At 43.1% G+C, this 22,511-nt stretch overlaps 2 long non-coding RNA genes across 3 annotated transcripts in view; one reads left to right on the plus strand and one right to left on the minus strand.

Annotated features, from left to right (window-relative positions):
* The window catches only part of LOC311519414, a 38,427-nt gene extending 26,803 nt beyond the window's left edge, over window positions 1–11,624 (plus strand). The window contains exon 3 of the long non-coding RNA XR_014711270.1: window positions 11,506–11,624. This is a non-coding gene — a long non-coding RNA (uncharacterized lncRNA). The remainder of the gene's footprint in view (window positions 1–11,505) is intronic.
* On the minus strand, window positions 11,329–21,105 carry LOC311519412. Of its 2 annotated transcripts, none has more exons than XR_014711268.1 (4): window positions 20,975–21,105; window positions 18,372–18,507; window positions 16,931–17,052; window positions 11,329–12,100 (listed from the first exon to the last, which is right to left on the minus strand). It is a non-coding gene; the product is annotated as an uncharacterized lncRNA (long non-coding RNA). The 2 variants fall into 2 exon arrangements; XR_014711269.1 differs by having other exon boundaries at window positions 20,685–21,105.
* Between the last annotated feature and the right edge of the window lie 1,406 nt (window positions 21,106–22,511).

Here is a 22,511-nt window from a genome sequence, read left to right on the forward strand (position 1 = left end):
AGTGTTAAAAGAATCCCTCACTGACAATTCATTGAATTTCTTAAATATGTAATACCAATGGGAGCTCTACTAGTAAAGTGAAGTTGTACACCTCACTTTAAAGTCAATAATTTGAATTATTTCTTTTAGTCTCTGTCATCTGTACTGTATATAGAGCTAGCAATACAAATTTTACTGAAATTACCACATAGATTTTAACTTGTCACCTGGATTGATTTGATTAATGACACACTTAGCGAGTCAGATTTATTTACGCAGTACAGACTTAATTGAAAGAGAGTTTGGGCTCAAGCCTATTCTCATTGAAGTTTATGGGAGCAGGGCTGGATCCTGTAGCCTTGACATTTATACACCAAGAAGTTCTAACTGCCAAAACCTACATTTTGGACTTCAACAAACTTAGTGGTAACCTTTTATTATTGATGATAATACTCTGCATTTGTTTAGCTCCTTTCAGCAGAGAATCTCAAAGCCCTTTACAAAACACCCTTTTTAGCATTTGTAAAGGGCTTTCAAATTCAGGGATTAACAATGCAAAGTAAGCTCTTCAGAGCAGGTCTATCTCTTTCTGTGGGGCTTTTACTTTTATTCTATGTATGTACAGCACCTAACACAATGGCATCCTGATCTAGAATACAAATAATAGATACATTAATATGATAATGAATAAAGAGATGCTAGTTAGTTTGTTTCAGAGTCTCATATGTAGAATGTATTGTTGTAGACATGTTGGTCACAGGATATTAGAGAGATGTGGTGGGTGAGGTAATATCTTTTATTGGACCAACTTTTGTTGGTGAGGAAGAGCTCTGTGTAGTTCAAAATCTAGTCTCATTCATCAACAGAAGTTGGTCCAATAAAAGATATTACCTCACCCACCTTGTCTCTCTAATATGTAGACAGTGATAATTGGGGTTAAATTGGCTTAGGGCTAGTCTACAGTCTTTTAGTATTATACCCATTTTCCAGATAGTGGGGGGAAAAGACAAGGATGTTAAGTGACTTTGCCAAGGTCACACAGAAAGCTTGTAGTGAAGCCAGTGAAAGAACTGGGGAGTCTTGGCTTCCTCCCTTGCTCTGTACCTGCAAATACATTGCCTCCCGTAGCCTGAGGGGCCAGATTTACAAAGATGTGCATGTCCTTTTATATGTGTCACGAATAGTCTCATTAAACTTCTTATGTCAGTTCTGAATATTATGAATATTATGAACTTAAATGAGTTAATATGTGAGGTCCTTATTTGGGTTTGTTAGTACAGAAATAGAAGTCAGGTTCTGGAACAAAGATAGTGCTAATTTGCTTTGAATCTAATTAAGCAGTTGCAGTAAAGGCTGGTTTCAGAGTAGCAACCGTGTTAGTCTGTATTCGCAAAAAGAAAAGGAGGACTTGTGACACCTTAGAGACTAACCAATTTATTTGAACATAAGTAAAGGTTGGTTTATCTATTGTGCACATAGGTTGTAACAAACCTGCTGATAAACTGTCTGCTCTAGTGGTTTTGCTAGGCTGGAAGGCTTGTTGACTTGCAAAATTTCATTTTCAGTAAGATTTCTGGGGAAATTTTTAATTTTCAAAAAGATTTGATGTTTTTGTGCACCTCTTGGCAGTGTGTGCTAAGACTACATGAGAAAGATTTATATTTTGAGGGTAGTATTGGAATAGTGTGAATAGACTAGGTCTTTCGGTGTAAAGAGATTTATTTATTTAAATGGCATTCTGCATTATTGTATTACCTTATTGTTTTTATGACTAAAATAGCATGTGCTGTTTCCCTTGTCATAGTCAGACATGTAATTGGCTATTCTTATCTCTCCATCCATAGTTCCTTTGTTTTGCCTTGAGCAACAGCCTTTAGTATCTCTCCACTGAAGCTTTTTTTTTTTTTTTTTTGGTTCGATCTTGTGTACAATTGGCGATAAGTAGATCATACCTTGGATTTCCTATTGTGAAACTTGTTTTTTTTGATATTACCATTATGTTGTGTTTGTGTTACTAGAGTGAATCAGAAGCAAAAAGTGTTATGTGGGGCCTTAATCATTGCCTTGAAGGCTTCTCACAGCGTGTTTGACATTGCAGATTAATGTCAAAGAAATTTGTGACTTTTTAAAAATCCCTATAATGTTCAAAGAGTTGGTTAGTAACTGGAGTTGGGTCACAACATCACAGAACATAAGAACGGCCATACTGGGTCAGACCAAAGGTCCATCTAGCCCAGTATCCTGTCTTCCGGCAGTGGCCAATGCCACGTGCCCCAGAGGGAATGAGCAGAATAGGTAGTCATCAAGTGATCCATCCCCGGTCGCCCATTCCCAGCTCCTGGCAAACAGAGTCTATGGACACCATACCTGCCCATCCTGGCTCATAGCCATTGGTGGACCTCTCCTCCATGAACTTATCTAGTTCTTTTTTTTGAACCCTGTTATAGTCTTGGCCTTCACAACATCCTCTGGCAAAGATTTCCACAGGTTGACTGTGCATTGTGTGAAGAAATACTTCCCTTTGTTTATTTTAAACCTGCTGCCTATTAATTTCATTTGGTGACTCACAGTTCTTGTATTATGAGAATACAATACTTCTTGTATTATGAGAAGTAGTAAATAACACTTCCTTCTTTACTTTCTCCACACCTGTCATGATTTTATATAGTTCTACACAGTTTGTGTTTCTCAGGAGAAATCTGTATTGAGAAAACTATTAATAATGGGGAATGCTCCAAGCAGCTTCTAGGCAGAAAGCATAATCCCCTCTGTTCTGTATTATTAATAATTATTTATTTTCCAATAATGTAGTAGGCTCTAGAGATTTCAGCCAAATCAGGGCCTCATTCTAGCGCATAAGGAAGCAGTTTATACCAACTGCTTCCTTTGTCCACTAACCTGTTGGGTTTTTTTGGCATACCCAAAACTCACATTGACTTAAAAAATACTTAATACCACTTAGGATTTCTTTTCCCAAACAAGGGTCTCGACCCTGCTTTTTATTGCAAGCCTCAGATTCCAACGGCCCTCAGTGAAAGTTTGGGGTGCACAAGGAAAGCAGGAATAGGATCCTTATTGTGCAAAAACAAAACTTAAGTGATATTAGGCAGCAGAAAGATCACAACGGCTTCTGCAAGGGGAAATAAGGGTCTGAACACAGGTAAGGTGAAAGTGGCCCTACTGATGTATATGTCTATTCTTCTTTGAGCGATTGGATATGTCCATTACACTAGGTGCGTCCGCACCTTGTGCACCGGGGCCAGAGAGTTCTCCCCAGCAGTACATGTAGGGGCAGCCATGCTGTGCCCTGATGTCCCTCGTGCTCCCAAGTAAGTCTATCAAGGGCAGAGCTGCCCCTGCCCATCCTTCAGTTCCTTCCCACTATCAATGCTTGGTGGTCAGCACATAATGTGCTTCAGCTCATTCCTCCTGTGAACTTGCCTTTCTAGCTAGTTGTCAGCCTAGCTCTAGTTAGTGGTACATATTTGAGTCCCTTAGGCCCTCTTTTCTTTCAGTTATTACTGCATCAAGGGAAGACGTGGGTGTGGGGAAAGCAGACCTGCAGTCCCTCTCTGATAGGGTTGCCAGGTGTCTGGTTTTCAACCAGAACGCCCAGTTGAAAAGGGACCCTGGTGGTTCCGGTCATCATCGCTGACCAGGCTGTTAAAAGTCTAGTCAGCGGCGCAGCAGGGCTAAGGCAGGCTCCCTACCTGCCATGGTGCTGCATGGTTCCCGGAAGCAGTGGCATGTCCCGCCTCCAGCTCCTACAAGTAGGGGCACTCAGGGGGCACTGCACACTGCCCCAGCCCCAAGCGCCGGCTCTGCAGCTCCCATTGACTGGGAACTGCAGCCAATGGGAGATGCGGGCGTGGTGCCTGCGGACGGGGCAGCATGCAGAGCCACCTGGCCACGCCTCCATGTAGTAACTGGAGGGGGGATATGCCGCTGCTTCCGGGAGCTGCCTGAAGTAAGCGCTGCTCGGAGCCTGCACTCCTGACCCCATCCCGTGCCCCAACCCCTGCCCCAGATCTAATCCACCTCCCACCCTCTGAACCCCTTGGTACCAGGCCAGAGCACCTCCCTGCACCCCAAATCCCTCATCCCCTGCCCCACACCAGAGCCTGCATCCCCAGCCAGAGCCCTTACCTCCCGCCTGCACCCCAACCACCTGCCCCAGCCTGGAGCCCCCTCCTGCACCCTGAACCCCTCATTTCTGGCCCCACCCTGGAAGCCATACCCCCTCCCACAACCCAACCCCCTGCCTCAGCCCAGAGCCCCCTCTCATACTCCAAACTCTTCAGCTCCACCCCCCAGCCTGGAGCCCCCTTTTGGGCTGCAAACCATTCATCCCTGGCCCCATCCCAGAGCCCACACTCCCAGCTGGAGTCCTCACCCCCTCCCTCATCCCAACCCACTGCCTCAGCCTGGAGCCAATCTCCCGCGTCCTGAACTCCTAATTTTTGGCCCCACCCCAGAGCCCGCACCCACAGCTGGAGCCCTCACCCCCTCCTGCACTCCAACCCCCTGCCCCAGTCCAGTGAAAATGAGTGAGAGTGGGAAGAGCGAGCGACAGAGGGAGGGGGAATGGAGTGAGCAGGGGCGGGGCCTCAGAGAAGGGGCGGAGCCTTGGAGAAGGAGCAGGGCAGGAGCGTGGCCTCAGAGGAGGGGCGGGGCAAGGGTGTTCGGTTTTGTGCAAGTAGAAAGTTGGCAACCCTACCGTCTGATGAGGCTTCTATCTCCACCTCCATCGAAAACAGGCTGGGAGTCACCTAATATAATAGATATATGCAGTCACTCGAGGAAGAAGAAATGGTTACTCACTTCTTGTAACAGCTGTTCTTCAAAATGTGTTGCGTAAGTCCATTACACCAGTGGCTCTCAACCTTTCCACTTTGCTGTGCCCCTTTCAGGAATCTGATTTGTCTTGCATACCCCAAGTTTCACTTCACTTAAAAAACGACATGTTTACAAAATCAGACATAAAAATACAAAAGTGTCACAGCCCACTATTACTGAAACGTTGCTCACTTTCTCAATTTTACCATATAATTATAAAATAAATCAATTGGAATATAAATATTGTACTTACATTTCAGTGTATAGTCTACAGAGCAGTATAAACAAGTCATTGTCTGTACGACATTTTAGTTTGTACTGACTTTGCTAGTGCTTTTTATGTAGCCTGTTGTAAAACTAGGGAAATATCTAGATGAGTTGATGTATCCCCTAGAAGGCCTCCTTGTATCCCCAGGGGAAACATACCCCTGTTTGAGAACCACTGCATTACACGACCTGCCTTCCGTCCCCAGCACAAGGGAGTCTATCATCTAAGATTCTGGTAGGCAGGAATTGAAGGATGGGTGGGATGTCTCCACCCTTCATATTCTCAGCTTGGAGCATGAGGGATGCCTCTGAGTCTAGGGTACAGCTAGGGAAATCTTTCCAGTACTGATGCATGAAGTGCATGCTCACCTAGTATAATGGACATGTGCAACACAACTGGAGAACAACAGTTACGAGAAGTGAGTAACTGATTCTTTCCCACTCCATGCCATATTTTGGTGCCTGCGCTGTTGTCCCTTCATATCATCAGATGATATTGTATATTTTAAAAATGATTTCTTCTAGCAAGTTGTGAGAATTACTCTGTAAGAATGGGTATTAACTAATTCTGATAGGCAATCTCTGTCAGCTGCGTGGACACCATTTTTTCATGTTCTTACAACGTCACTATTTACTAACAACTAAACCAATAGGAGCTTGATCCCGCAAGAGGCTGAGCATCTGGTCCTGATCCAGCTTAATCATGTGCTTAACTTTAAGTACAGTACTGCTCATAGAATCATAGAATATCAGGGTTGGAAGGGACCCCAGAAGGTCATCTAGTCCAACCCCCTGCTCGAAGCAGGACCAATTCCCAGTTAAATCATCCCAGCCAGGGCTTTGTCAAGCCTGACCTTAAAAACCTCTAAGGAAGGAGATTCTACCACCTCCCTAGGTAACGCATTCCAGTGTTTCACCACCCTCTTAGTGAAAAAGTTTTTCCTAATATCCAATCTAAACCTCCCCCACTGCAACTTGAGACCATTACTCCTCGTTCTGTCATCTGCTACCATTGAGAACAGTCTAGAGCCATCCTCTTTGGAACCCCCTTTCAGGTAGTTGAAAGCAGCTATCAAATCCCCCCTCATTCTTCTCTTCTGCAGGCTAAACAATCCCAGCTCCCTCAGCCTCTCCTCATAACTCATGTGTTCCAGACCCCTAATCGTTTTTGTTGCCCTTCGCTGGACTCTCTCCAATTTATCCACATCCTTCTTGAAGTGTGGGGCCCAAAACTGGACACAGTACTCCAGATGTGTAGGATTCAGTAGCTGTAGGATTCAAACCTAAGTGAGTTCTTGGGGAGGCAGGATGGTCTTGCTGTTAAGACAGAAGTCTGGGAGCCAGAAGAGCTGGATGCGATTCCAGGCTCAGCTACGGACTTCCTGTATGACTTTGGTCAAGCATAAATATCTCCGAACTTCAGGTTCCCAACTGTTAAATTAGATGAGCTAATAATATTTACCTACCTACATATCAGCTTCAAAGAGATGCCTTGTGAGACTTATTTAATTAGTTTTTGTAAAGCATTTTGAGATTCTTAGATGGAAGATGCTCTAAAAGAGCAAAGGATTATTTATTACCCAGATGCAGCTAGAGACAAATATTTTAATAATGTTGTACAGTACCCCAAGTTTCTGGATGGGAGGATGGGTAAGCATTACTTTATTAATTAAGGGCTCCATTTTGCCATTGACTTCAATGAAAGGAGAACTGGGGCCAGATTTATAATCAGAATAAAGTTTATGATCGCTTAATAGGAGGGAACCTATTCTCAGCTCATGGTTTCTTGTTCTTTCTTTCTTTCTTTGATGGGTAAGCATTGCTTTATTAATTAAGGGCTCCATTTTGCCATTGACTTCAATGAAAGGAGAACTGGGGCCAGATTTATAATCAGAATAAAGTTTATGATCGCTTAATAGGAGGGAACCTATTCTCAGCTCATGGCTTCTTGTTCTTTCTTTCTTTCTTTCTTTCTTTCTTTCTTTCTTTCTTTCTTTCTTTCTTTCTTTCTTTCTTTCTTTCTTTCTTTCTTTCTTTCTTTCTTTCTTTCGCATTCATGCAGAATATGTTGCTAGGTTTATTTCATACAATAAATTGGCTGCAGTTTGATTTTAAGCAATTGTTTTCAATCTTTTATAGTAAGGATTGTTTTTAAGATGTTCTGCTTATCTGTCATTAAATAGTGTGACTTCACATTTGTCCCTTCATATCTAGAACTAATAGAGACAATAAACCTTGCCTAAAGTGGCAAATAATGAGAAAACTGATACCATTGTATCATGGAAATATGATTTCAAATACATCTCCGATATAATATTTAACAGGAAATGTAAGAATAGCTTGCAAATGACATCTGTGAAGTTCTGAAACATACATAATACATGAGTAATCTCTCCTAACTACATAGCAACCATACACTGCAAGGTTTAACAAATTCAGAGTGTACCATGGTCTCAGTATACGTTTCTCATCTTGTATTTCAAAGTTACTGTGATAGTGGGTGTGCTTATTAGGTTCGTGTAAAGCACCGAGCACAAATGGGCTCCTGATCTTAGTTGTGGCCTCTAAGTGTATTATAAAAGAAATAAATTATACTAATTAATAGTATTTCTTGCTCCGTTTTCTGGGAGAAAACTATCCCGCAGTAGAATTAAAAGGAAACTTATGAAAATTCAAGCCAAGTACAGAGAGCACCTATAATAGTTCCATAACAACAACAAAAATCCTACACCTACCCTGAAAGGTACTGTAGAGTCCCTAACCAGGAGTTTACAGTATGATATCCTGTCACCCGCACTGTATAATCCAGCCCAAGTGCAGAGTCTGTGACTTCCTATTTCCAAAACAGGCCATATCAAGCACCCAGAGCTGAACACTGCAGAACTCTGGGGTATGAAATCCAGATCCAAATTCAAACTGGCAATATTCAGGTTGATAGGTTTCAGACCATTAACGAGAGAGGTTGTTTTGGTTTTTTTTTAAGCTGTGAACTAGAATCCAGATCCAGAACAATGGCTTGGGTTTATTTCTAATGCGATATTATATTCCTTGTAGTTTTGTAAAATAAAAATCCTCCTGGGTGCACTGCAATATAGCAAGTTAAGCTACCACCCTGATTTTTCTACAAGTTAGAGGAATCTCTGTTCCAGATCCAGGAGAGAACCACTAGACCACAGCTGGTCACCAACTGCTCTTACACTGGTCCCAAAGAAATAAACCATAAGACTTCATGGGCACAAGTTCAATTTTGTAAACTACCTGCTGCTCAGCAACCCTTATAATAGTTGCTGTCCCCGTCCTTCAGAAGTTAATTTTGGTGTCGATTGCCTGACATAAAACTCAAATAGCTTTTTTACTGTTTTCTCAGGATTTTCCCTTTTCATTGTGGCTTTATTCATCTTTAAACAATATTACCTGAAAGAAACACATTTGCAGTAAACTTGTAGGTGCAATGGGATTATTCAAAAAAATAAAACTGCGATGATTGCTAATAGAAAAACTATATATAATACATCTCTGCTGACTTACTTACTGGTTGCTAGGCTTCTCTTTCTCTTTCCCTTTGTAAAATGTTAATCTCACAGTTGTAAAACTTAATGGAGGGGAAAGGAAATGAGGAGAAAAAAAGGATGTCATTAGGAAATCCCCCTTTTATACTCACAAGTAAAGGCAAAGCAAAAATAAATTTATGGGTCCCAGTCCAGTAAAGAAAACCATGGGGCAGGAGCCCTATGTCTGTACAGAATCCCACTGTGCCACAGTGTCGTCTTGCATGGGTCTTTTTAGGGCAGTGGAATAGTGAACTTCACCAGGCTTACTGACTCTAATTCTGGAAGAATTCTGTCTGAGTTACATGTGCAAAATGCCACCCCTTTGAGGATATGGATGAGTTTGTTGTGAAGTGTTTTAGGTCACTGCAGGGAACAAGTGATTATGTAATGCCCTAAATGGCACTCTTGCTTTTTAGAAGATGCACGTTTGTTAGTTTCCTTGTGGGTGGGTTGCTGTCTCTCTGTCTTTGGTTCCCCAAATGGGCCTGTTTAGGCGGCAGCACTGAGGGAGGCACAGTGCCTTGCAGAATCCACCCTTTAATCCTTACTGTCTCTCTTACACGGCTGGTCCTACATGCAGTATAGCTTTATACTTTCCATGGATTTCCTTATGACTTTCAAATACAGTCTTATTTCAACATTTCCTTATGCATTGTCCATCCTAATAACTGTGACTTGCTTTAGCTGAAGCAGAAGCTAAATATCTGTGCGGGAAATACATTTTAGACAATGTTCTTTGTCATTCTTCTCGTAGTTACAGCTAACGTTTCCCAGAATAGACATCATAGCTGAACAATATGCCTTCTGCATTATCATCACATTAACAATAAGCAATTGCCTTTTTAATGCGCTCTTCCGTATATTGTTATGAAAAATTACAGAAAAGGGGGAACAGGGGATTAAGTATTATGGGCCTAATTCTGATCTCTCACCGTTTTTACAATAGTGTAACTCCATTAACTTCAGTGAAATTACTCCCATTTTACATCAGTGTAACTGAAACCAGAATCAGGCATTGTATAAGAAAATGATATATTAATAAAATAGAGTTACCTAATTCAGTGGATCATAGTGCACCAGGAAAACACTCTATGATATCTCTGAGCTCAAGAGTTTGCGACGTGAATCTCTGATTCTGCCTGAATTAATTTCAAGTCTTAGATACCCTGGTGATTGGTGCTATATAAAAACATAAGTGAAACAGACACTTAAAAACACATGCTGGTCTTGGTCCTGTTAGCTCTTATACAATACGTATGATAGTTTTTGTGCCTCAGCACCAGGGTGAGCAAAGGTAGATAAACGTAAGTCCCAAACCACCCACATTCCTACTCCTCTAACTGAAGGGTAAAAGGTGGGCCAGATATAGGCAACAAATGGATGTGTCTGAGGAGACCTGGGATAAGTGTGATCCCCTGCATGGTTAGCTATGTATTCTTCTCTAGACATTGCTCTGTAGAAGTGAGTGTGGCTAGTTAATTAGAGCGCAGGGCAGCTCCATTCATTGTGAGGCACTGTTGACCATAAAAAAGGTAAAATAAAGCTAGACAGTACTGTTGTGCAACTGACATGTCGACATTGGCTTAAGAGATATGTGGACACATTCAATCTGATCACCATAACGTGGCCAAGCAAAAACACAGTGTCAACGACCGGGCTTTTTGCTGTAGCATATTTTAGTTTTCTTTAAGCATTCATTTTGGACAAAAAAGTACTGTATTTACACATATTTAACAATTTCCTCTAGCTGTATTATCTGTGTTAAGGAAGCAGATCTCATTGCTTTAAAAAAAAAAAAAAGAAAAAAAGTTTACTGATGTACAGTAATAGAAGGCCATGAGTAAATTCCACAATCCAAGTTAAAGATCCTGTCTTCTGGCCTGATCAGTACAGCACAGAATAGGCTTCAACACTGGGAGTGAGGCAAGGTAAGCACAAGAAAGGCAAATTTTGGCATTAGCGACTGATGGCTGCCTCTTGTCCCTGTGGGATAGTACCAGAGTGAGATGTTTAATAATTAAAGCATGTATGTATTCAAAAGAGAATATGGAGGTGAAATGGAATGGAATAGGTACTGAGAGAAAAAAGTACTTTAATGAAATGCTTTATTGTAAACTACTTTATCAAAAGGGACTAGATGGCTCAGAGAGTTAATACCTCATTTCCACTAATCTGAATCTATCCCAGCGGGGGTGTGAGCAACTTATCATGTAAATGGACAGCTACTGGTCTATGTGAGACAAGCTGTTGTTCTTAGTGTGAGTCCTGGAGGATAAGTCTCCAGGGTACAAAATCCTGGAGACTTTGTAGCAGATAGATTCCAGCCCAGAGAGTGAGTGTATTACCCCTCCACTGATTTTATTCAGCATACCCAGAGTGCAAAGAACTTACACAGCCTGATGCTGAACATATGCCCCTCAAGGCTGAATAACCTGGCCTCCAGATTTGGCCCAATATGCAGAATTTAAAATGTACAGTCTGTTAATTAACAAGTCTGCCACTTTTATTGTAGTGATTGGTTCTAATTACAATAATTTATTTTGAGTTGGGGGGTCAACACAAGATCATCACAAATGTAGTACAAAAATGGTATTTTCACAGATGGAGTAGGAATTATAACGTAGTCGTGAAATATATTTTAAGAATGGCTTTGGTGAACTGGTTTTTCAAAAAGATTTTTTTCCAGATATTTACATACAGTCATATTTCCTCCTTGTGAAACTGGAGTGAAAAAAAGTATTTTGGGAATATTTTAAACATATAAATCTTCCAGAGCAGTGACCAGTGCAGGGAGCAGATCAATAGCGAGTACCAGAAGACCAGAGACGAGAACCGCACCTTGGGTAACTGAAAAACCTCATTCTTGTTTTAGGAGGAGTTGGCTGGGTGCCGGGCACGGAGCCAACTGTGGTGCACGATGACCTGGTCTATGTCCTCTATCGGAATCCAGCGTGGGGACTGGTGGGAACCAGCAGCAGGCGCTGAGTGACTCTGTTTCTGAAACTGGTCCCAGAGCAACTTCTGGAACAGCATCAAAAACAGCAAATTCTGGGTCCGTACTGGGAAGAGCTGTTTGATGCCCCCCCCATGGACCCTGAGGAACACCCTGCTGCCAAGCCTGCAGCAAACCCCGAGGAGATAGACGTTGCCCCTGAGCTTGGTAAGTTTCTGACTCCGTCTCTTTCTTGTCCCACCTCCACTGGCTGCTGTACATCCAGAACTTGAGCCCTGGCTCAATGTACCTTCACAGACCTTTCCAAGAGGAAGCATTACCATGATGAAGTTATGCTCCAAGTTCTGGAGAGAGCAGACAAGCAGGTCCAGTACCAGAAACAGAGGGATGTAAGACTGGAGCAGTGGCATGCTGGAGGCTGGAGGAAAGGCTGAGGCTCGCCGCACAGCTGGAGGACAGGGTTTCAGCGAGGGAGCCGGTACTTGCAGTGCAGTTCCTGGAACAGGAATGGCAGCTAAGGGAGGAAGAGGACAGAGCTCAACAAAGAGAACTGTTTCAGCAACTCATCTCTGTCATGGCTGGAAAAGCACTAGCTCCTGCCGCCTTCCCCACACCACGGCTTGGCCCCCCTGCAACATATCTTCAGTCCAGAAGTTGCTTGGTCAACTCCATGTTGGGGTGGCCTATGCATTCAGACCCTATGAGCAGCTGGGCAGCGCAACTAAAGCTCAGACAGCTTTCCTTCTGGAACCTCTTTCCTGTGGCTACCTCCAGCCTCCTTCCCAAGGACCCAGTGTGCAGAAAACAGGGAAAGGAGAACATGGGGTCAGGTGACATGCAGCAGTAGGGGGTTTGCGGTGTTTCCTGCACTTTTGTTTTGGAAATTTTCTTCTGTTGCTTGCTTGGGGGTGTCGTAATGGCATCTGGCCTGCCTAGCAATGGGTGACGGTTGGATCGTTTTAGTATGTTTACAAATAAAGCCTTTTATGTCATCAAGAAAGTTTATTGGTATCACTGCATCATATCAAACAATCATGATTTGAGATAATAAAGCTAAAACCATAATCAGGAGCAATTATACATTACTGAGCAAACACTATTCTTCTGTGAAGTTAGGTACAGCAATTCAAGTAAGTTCCTTATGTGAACCCATACTGTGATTCTCACCTCCCAATTCATTGTTCATCTGTCATTCACCAGTACATTGCATGGCAGTCAAGCCCGCACCCCTCCCAAGCACTGACCCCCCCCCAACATTAATTAGCACCCCCCTGGCACATTTTTACAGGTACTATTCTCCCTCATCCGCTGGGCCATGCAAGTCCATATTGTGATTCTAGCTTGTTCCATGATACCTCCCGGGAGATGTTCTAAGCAATAAAGGGGATCACAAGTCTCATACTCTGGTCCAATCTCGGTCGAGGTGGGTGAGTGTGACCTTTGGTCATTCTGGCAAGTCCCCTCTCTTACTGATCATTCTGTAATAATATATGTCACCAGACCTGCTCTAAAACTACAGAAAACATGGCATTTAACAGATGACTCTACAGATGTGGTTTCGGCCCCACCTCATTTGGGGTATTGGTTAAAGGGCACAAATGAGCTAAGTTCCTCAAGTCCCCTGTATGTGATCAATGACCTAATATGAACTATTGAAATCTTTTTCTTCCACATTTTCACTTCTCCATATTTCATTCTCTCACCATTTCTTAAAACATTCTGGGCTTTTTACTGGCAAAGAATTAGGGAATTAATCATTTATTTCACCAAGTAAGGCTTACCTCTGATTATCAAAGCTATCTTCTATTCTATTAATGTTTCTCTACCTTAAGTACAGTTTAGATTAAGAGTTTTCAGAGCAACAACACTGAAGTTTATAGACTAGGCTTCCCTAGATAGGCCCATTTCCTTCACAGTCTACCCACTCCTCTTCACCATGAATAGTTTTGCAATGGCGACATCTGTGGCAGTAACATTGCATGTTCGCTCTTTGGATTTATTTTTAGAAAGCGCTGATGGATGGTAACAGTTGTCTATTTGGAAAAAGATACAGCAATGCTCTGATCAGGGCTGTGTAAATATATTTTCTCATCAAGGTTATGTATATCACACTGTCCGAAGGCACCCACGGGCTTTATTCTGGATCCTGTGCTCAGACTTTTGAACCTTGTGGCACAGAGAACATCCTTACACTGAATCATATCAGACCTCACTTAAAAAGTCAACTTCACAAATATTCTTGCCCCACAGGATGATATTGTAATGGATTGCAAATCATCTTTCTATGGAATGCATATATTCCACTCTTCTCACAATGCAATCTTAATTCTGGTGATTTTTGTAATAGCTGTTTGTAGTTCTTGTTTAAAACTTTGTACAGGAAGCTGTACTCCCATGGAGTATGAGTATATCAGCGAATCAATACTTAATGGACAGGAAAACTGTATCACTTTGTGCTCTCCCAATCCCTAGGGCTGCTAGGGGCTGAGTCAGCTGCTAGCACACCTTATAGCAGCCTCAGGGCTGCTATAACTTAGACTGGTTGATTAGATTGCGGAGGTGAGGGGGTATGGTAAAATTATCATGGGTAGGGTGTACGGGAAGTGGCCAAAGTGTGTCTAGGATCACTGGCTGATGTAACAGCCTCCAAGTGATTATCTGCCAATATAAGTTATAGTAGTCCTGAGCATGCTCTAAGTTGGGCTGGGGCTTGACCCAGCCCAGGAGAACGAGACAGACAAAAGGGACGTAGAATGCTGTCCTTAGCCATGTGCAAGTTGGCCAACTCTATGCCTATCCTTCCAACTGCAGGTGTTACATAAACAGCAATTAGTACACAGCAGATGTTACAATAATTTGTATTTTATTTGCTTAAAGTACTTCAAGTATTTTATTAGTAGTGCAACAAAGAGGCTGGGTAATTAAGAGCACATTTATCTCTTTGGTAACTCCCCCCTCCCATTTTACTTGGAGCAAGAAAAATCAAACAGTTTCATTGGTTGGGCTGTAATTATAACAAACTAATAGCTTGCTAGCTGCTGCATTTTCATACTAGGTGTTGTGAATGTGTTGTGAGCTGGTCTCTCACCTGAAGATAATTATTTTGCACACAAAGTTTAAGACACATAGGGCCTGATTTTACAAACAGTACAGCGCATAATGCTTACCACCATGACTAGTGCCAAGGAGTTTAGGAAGAAGCATTATAGCTGGTAGCAGTTACAAGATAAGCCAATAGATAACAATGCTGCCTCTGAGATTTTACTCTCTAAAAACTCCTCATAAGAACACCCTGTTTAAAACAGGATTTTGCAAAAGTAAAGAACCCAACTCCTCCAAAAGCACCACCCCACACATAAGCCTCCTGTTTCTCCTAATTTGTTAATTATTTGGACCCAACTGGCAGCTATTTCTCATGGTTTCTCAAGGGACATTATCCCACTCATAGGCTTCCACAGACAGAGATGGAGGATTGAAACAAACAGCCAGTCAGCACAGGGCAGAGAAAGTCCAGTCAAAACTCTAGAAAGGTTTCCAAAGGACCCTGCTTTAGCTGCTTCTGCTCCCATACACTAGAGAGGTTTTTATTAGAAGTTTTTCCCCCTTGCAGTGTTGCTGGCTGTTACAGACTTGTAGTAATGAGTTTCAGGAATTTAGGTATTGGAAGAGAACTGCCCTTGAACAAAATAAGCAAACAAAAGATTTCCACCACAGAATGCAATGACGACAAATCAAGGCACCCTCCCCGTGACCTTCAAGAGAGACACTGAAATCCAAACTGATTTATTAGGATCAAGACAGTTAACGTATGACTCATCAGCTGCCCAGTATTGCCAACCCCAATCTGCCAAAAACCAGGAGACTAAAAATGTGATTGGCTTAAAAATCATGATACCACAGCAATAAATCATATTGTTTCTCACTTGCCTTACGATTGCTGAGACTTCAGAGTAAAGTTGTGTGCCCCTCGTTTGTAAGGGAACAGTTTGGGGTCAAAAATGCGACCTTAAATAGTTGCTAGGTACACAAAAAGGTGTCTATTATCCATTTCCTAAGGCCCAGGATGGGGAATTCAATTGCTTTCCATTCTCCTCTCCTTATCACTATCCTGTCTCCTACCCCATCCTTCCAGCACCCCATGTTCCTCTTTGCCCACTTAGGCACTCAAAGTGGCAGTTAGGTCCCCAAGTCCAATATTTAGATGCCACTGGCTTTCACAAAACCCTGGTTCAGATACCTACAAGGTTAGACAGCTACTAAGTTTCCACCATTAAAATCTCTGAGGTACCTACCTTTTGGCAGGTTGGCACACACACAGCTCCCTAAATTCTGACACTAAATCTCCTAAATCTCATCAGATGTTTCCAGGTTGAGAGAGGCCTGGTTTATACAGATCTAGAAGCAAAGATTGTAAAAAAAAAACCAAAAACCCAACAACACTAATTAAAGTGTTAACTAATGGGAAGGAGTCAGAGGATTCTGGAGAGTGGGGTGTGAGCTGTACAGCGTTTCATCATTCAGGGGCTTAAAATAGGATGTGTTAATACTGAAATGAAAAATGGAAGAACAAACCTGTTTGCCAAACAATGCTCCATGCACATCAAGATGGACTTTGGTACACAAATAATGCTCTATATATCCAGAACGAACAATTGTCCATATGCAGACATTGGATATTTATTACAACAAGCCCATTCTCCTTCAATTATTTTCACAATTCCATTCTGTTGGCTATGCAACACGTAAACTGACCAGAGACAGAAGTAACCCTTGTCCAGCGAATAAGGATAATGTGTATTGTCTTGCCAAATGTTCAGACTTAAGTGCGTAAAGTTAGGCACCTAAATTAAGTATTTAGACTCTTAAGTTTCCTGATTCAGTTTCCAAGCACTCAGAATTCTCAGTGACAGGCCACTGTCTATTTTATATGACAGATTGAACCTTAGTCATGAGGTTCAGATCCCGATCTTGGGTTTCTTCAAGTTTCAGGAGTGACTAGATTCAGGGTTCTTGTTTTAAATCCTTATACAGGTCAACACAAGCTTCAGATACAAACATTTTGAAAAGTTTGTGGGAAACTGTCTGGATCAGTTTCCATTTTGAATCCATCTCTTATCACAAGCCAGATGGATGGGATGGATCACTTGATTTTACCTGTTCTGAATGCCAATGCCAGGTGCCCCAGAGGGAATGAACAGAAGACAGGATACTGGTCTAGGTAGATCTTTGGCCTGACCTCATGTGGCCTTTATGTTCTACAAAAACTGGTCAAGAAATGGTAGAATCTCTGGAAATTCCTATATCAGACTCAAGAAATCATTTAGATGAATAAATAAAATCTCACCTTTTCCCTGCCCACAGCAGTTTGAATCCTTCATTGATTTTATCAAAAGGCAAAGTGTGGGTTAAACTTCTTGTTCATGTAATCAGACACCAGTTTAGGGAGAGAGTCCTTCAACTTCCACCCTTAAAAAAAAAAAGCTTATCAGTAGAATGTGACATGCATGATTTATTTTCTCAGAATGGGTAAGAAAAGTCATGTTCATAATATGAAGATTGCTTTAGCTGCGGATGTGAAGCAGAATTGTTACTGTAAACACAATGACACATTGGCATTCAGTGCTCAGAGCAGCACCACAAACACTAAAGAGCTATAATGAAGTCAGACTTTGAGGACTCAGTTTGACCCTTTGTTTTATTTCCAGAATTCTTGCTCATGAAATGAGTAGCACCAGGCTGGACCGATTTAAAAATTGCTGATTTAAATACTAAATTTTAATTCTGTTCATTTGTTTTGGGAAAAGTCACAAAAGTGGATACTCTGTTGCAACTCAATGTAACCTTTAGCAAAAGTAGTACCAAATTTAGTGTAAACAGCTATACCTATTTAGCTTAACATACACTGAGTCTTCAATTTTAAATTTCATCTTAGATGGTGAACAATGTAAAAAAAATAGTAAATAAGAAATGTGATTAGTGTTAAGCTCTATTTGGATGGAAAAATTTTAATTCAAATAGAAGTGTGCAAATATAGCATTTAATGTATTACTTAAATGTGCTGGGTATATGAGAAAAAAAAAGTTATCCAAACACATTTTTCATTTAAAATGGATTAAAATAAGATCTGTAGTTAATGAATTGAAGCGATTCTGTCAAGTCACCATGTCCTTCAAGATTTTAGAAGGAGCAGAATTTCATCCTCTCAACTAGCTATTATTCATAAAGAGGAAATTTAGTTTTTCTACTTTATCAACTCCCAGTTGATTTAACTTTGAATCAACTAGTCATTGAACTGAACTAGTTGAATAAATGGATCTGAAGCATGTAGAATCCTTGCACCTGAAGAGGTTACTGCTGTCAAAAGATGGGTTAGTAGTTCAACACTCTGGTTTTAGGTACTTAGCCAGTGACCTCCACCAATTCAGTGGTTTGGCTTTCTTTAAAACTTCAGCAGAAAACATGTACTGCTTATTTTAGTGAGTGTAAATTTTACTTGTGTTACAATTTCAAATCTGTTTTAATAAACTGGATTTTTATTTAAATTAAGAAAAAACCCAGTTTTTTAAAATAGAATTTTTATCCACCCTGTTCCTTACTATGCAATATCTACGCAACTTGTAGCTTCCATCTCCTCTGTGAAGGTTGCATTTCCATCTCTGGCTGTTCTCCTGCAGCAGGACCTTTTTCTTGCATAACCATGAGATCAAGATCAAGACTGAACATTCAGACTCGGAATTTCACAAGTACATCGAGCACTAGGACTGCACTTCCGCTTAACTCCTTACCTCCAATCAAACTCTCCTTCCATTGACGCCCAGAGAACAGCAGCATAGGGTCAAAGGAGATCTGTGATCCTGAAGGGGGTTCTCCTACCAGCATACAAGTTCCATAGCCCAAGTGGCATGATAGCAGGGCAGCCATCTGTTTTAGAACACAGACATGTAAAGAGGGCAGGAAGGTTATGAAACAAGCTTCCATTCAGAGCTGGTTGTAACTTTTCCATAATACTGAAGTTTGCTAAAAGGGAGACTATGCGCAGAATAACTAGGATAGGGCCAATGGGCGATACCCTGACGCCACAAATAATCCCATTGAAGTCAACAGGAGCTGCTGGGTGCTCAGGCACTTGAAAGTAAGATTACTAACTGAGGTGCCTAAGGAGAGGGTATTTACCTTTCAGTGACTTGAGTTCTTCTGCAGGGTGTTTTATCCCTGTGTGCGCTCTACCATGGGACATGCATGTGCCTGCACACTCTTGTTTGGAGATTTGAATTAGCAGTGACTGCAGGTCTGCACCTGTGCACCATGCAGCCTTGTGCCCCAAAGCGAGGCCACAGAGAGGAGTGGAACCCGCCGTCACTCCAGAGTCGCAGACTCCACTGCAGAGGGGAGGGAGGGCGGGAGGTGGAGCACCCATAGGGACAAAACGTCTTGAAGAGCTCTACTGAAAGGTAAGTAACCGCTCCTTCTTCTTCAAGTATATGTCACTATGAGTGCTCCACTCTAGGAGACTTCCAAGCAGTGCTGAGAAGTACAAAGTGGAGCTCTGCTGAGCAGTCCAACTCTAAAGCCAAGAGCCAGGTCTTGAGGTTCAGATATAGGACTTGGGGGGGGGGGGTTCATGGTGCCTGAGTTCTGTGTCTGGAGGTCTAATGGAAAACATCAATGATTCCTGCTCTTAAGAAAAGTGAAGTATCTCCCAATACCACACCTGTCAGTGCCTCCTTGCCTCAAATCAGAATGACCCTCACCTTCTGCTGAGATTTGATCAGTGTCTTGGGAATAAATGGAGTTGGAGGGAAGGCATAGAGGAGGCTGTTGGGCCAGGCGACTAGAAGGGCATCCCCTAAGGAATTGAGGTCAAGTCCCTCCAGGAGCAGAAGATTTACCATTGTGTTGTCTAGGATTGCAAAGAAATTTGCTATGGGGCTGCCCCAAACTTTGCAGATATTGGTGCAAAAATAAAATAAAATAATAAAAAAACCAGCCAGGTTGAGCTCCCACTCATGGTGCTGATGGAAGAGAGTCTGCTTAGGGCAACTGCTACTGTGTTCTGGAGGCCTGGTAGGTAGACCACAGGGATCTCTATGTGATGGGTAATGCACCACTTCCATAGTTAAGGATTCTGTGCATGAGGACTGGGACTTAACAAGGGGAGCAGATTTATACAGTACATCGCTGCCCTGTTGTCTACCATTACCCTGGCATGGCAGCTTTGAATGTCACTAAAAATGTTGGTACACGTAATGAACTGCCCTTAGTTCTAGAACATTGGTATCAAGCAACAATTCTTGGTGATCATTTGCCCCTGCACTGTGGAATTCTGTAAGTGGGCTCCCCAGCCCTGCTTTGCCCCCAGCTTTGCTCTAGCCCTGCAGCTCCGGCCCCCGCTGGGGCTCTGCTCCTGGTCCTGCCCCCCCCCAGCTTGGATCATGGTGGGACCCTTTCCTGGCCCCCCTCCCCCATGTGTGGCCCCAGCCTTGGCCCCCTTTACCCTGTCTGTGCCCCCCAAGCCAGGGCTGCAAGTGGGGCCATGGGTCCAGGGTGGGGGGCACAGACAGGTATAGGGGAGGTGTGACCCTGAAAAGTTCGGGGACTACTGAATTCTCTATTAGAGGACACTAAGCACTACAGACTCCAGTTCCCAAAAATAGAACTTGATTGTGTGCAAAGTAGGGAACAAAATTAAAGTGTGACACACAGTTAGACAAACAACTTTTATCAGCCCTGTAACAGGTGAACCACACTTTAAAATCCCAAGTGAAAATGGAAGCAAGCAGTGAACATTTATGTCCATGTATTAAAACCTACTATAGTATTGTAGGTTATATGTACACACACACACACACACACACAGCGACCTGTGATTTTTATAAGTCGGTGTATGTGTAGCTATTCTCCTGTTTGGTGTGGAGTGGTGTGGACTCTGCAGTGCCAAGTTGGGGGGGGGGGGGGGTATGTGAAGGGACACGCCCTCACCTTGGGATAGGAGGAGGCTAATGAGCTCCCCTGGGCCTGTTCCATGTTAATGAGATGCACCTGCAAGGCTTACTCAGCCTGAAGGGGAAGGGGCTGGGGCTTAAAAGGGGGGAACTTACCACAGGACAGGAAGAGGGTTGTTCTTCCCAGGAACTACTGGCAGCTGAGAAGACAGCCCTGAGATGTACCCCTCCTGAAGCTGCCCTGACCGATGGTGAAGCAATATGTCCTGGGAAGATGGTAAATCCCACAAAGGAGAAATAGATTCAGACCTGAGCACTTGGAGCTGACTCTAGGGGCTACCTCAGAGACTGGTCCTTGTTTCAGCCAGACCCTCGCCTCCTGCACAGTGAAGGGAAGAACAGGAGCCAACCCCTGGTTTGTTGGTGGTCGCCCACAGGGAGCTTACCCAAAGGCTGCCAACTGCAGAGAAAAGGGAGTACATGATGGACTGGGGGATCCAGGGAGCTCATCATCACTCCCCCCCCGCCGGGAAATATGTTGGAAAGGCTCCTGAGTCTAGGATCTTTGGGTATGTAGGTCAAAGCAGCTCTGCAGTATTTCAGTTTGTTGCCTGAGTAAACCTGTTACACCCTGGTGCATTTCCCAGTGTGCCTCTCAGTCCTTCTGCCTCTCCTGCAGCAGCCACTCCCCCTGTTCTCAGTCATTCTCTATGAATGAGTTCAGATGGCCCTCCCAGCCCCATGCTCCTGGTCTGAGGCCAGAGTATGGGAAGATCTTACAGAACAAATCCTCCCTAGTTCTTGCCTCTCTCCTCCCGGTCAGGGGTCAGGGCGAGGCATTCAGCAGGCATGGAGGTAGCACTACTCAAGGCCAGCATGCCAGAAGTTATTGATTAAACTAGACAGATGCACTATTAGACTGACTGTCAGGAGGGAACAGAGGAAAATAAGTCTCAAAATGCCCTTATTCCCACAAATAATTTTAATACTTGTCACTAGGTTTGAAACCTCTTGCTACAGTGCTGCTCTGCAGCTCAAACCATGGTGAGTCCAGCCTAGCAGAGAGGAGGGGAGGGGGGGGGGTTCTGTTATATGGAAGCTATAACAGTTCCATGTCCTTTCCTGGGTGTGGGTAGAGGGAAAGTGCAGTGAATACAGGCATTATTTTCACAGACACTGGTGATTTTTGCCCCTCAGTCCTGAGGGTGGCAAAGGCACAGAGACTCTAGCTGGGGTCCTGTAGGCCCCAGGCCCACATGCCACTATCCTGTTTTCTGCAATGGTGCCAGCCTAACCCATTGCAGAGTGGCATGGGCAAGTGTTCCATTGCAGTGCCAAAAAAAAAAAAAACACAAAACACACTGCTGTCTTAGAAATCTTGAGAGTTCTCTATGGAGCTCTCAAGGCAATGGGAACATTCCTATTCAGATAGGCAAACTACTCTGCATGGCCCCTACCACCTAGTGCAACAAGCAAAAGAAGTTAAAAGCAGATGCTGACTACCTCTGTTCCACCTCTACCTGAGTACAGGCCACTGATCTGTGAATGGACTCTCCTACTACTCTCTGAATTTATTCCCTAGCCTTTTATTTTGTGACATTATACCAGCAAACCAAACTCAAAACCCTTTTTCCTCTAAGCTTGCGGATGGAATGGGTGCAATTTTTAAATGAGGAGGAGGGTTGTTCGGGGGTGGGGAAGGGACAGAAAGATGAGGTTTCAGGGAAACAAAGCAAAAAAACCCCCCCACACTGAAAGGAATAATGCATTTACACACTTACCCAAGCTCACTTCCCCTTCATGAGTGGGCACGTCTGCTAATCTGGCAAGATTAGCTCGACTCTGGCAGAGTTGCAATAGTTCTTGGCTTGCAGCATGGTTGGAGTCCCTGGCCACATCATCTTCCTCCTCACTGTCCACAGCAGGAGTCTCCACAATGGGTTCCTCCAAAAAGCGTCTACAGTTGCCTGCAGGGTGCTGGGG

Source organism: Lepidochelys olivacea, assembly GCF_965140295.1.
Source record: "Lepidochelys olivacea isolate rLepOli2 genome assembly, chromosome: 4".
Taxonomy (NCBI): Eukaryota; Metazoa; Chordata; order Testudines; family Cheloniidae; genus Lepidochelys; species Lepidochelys olivacea.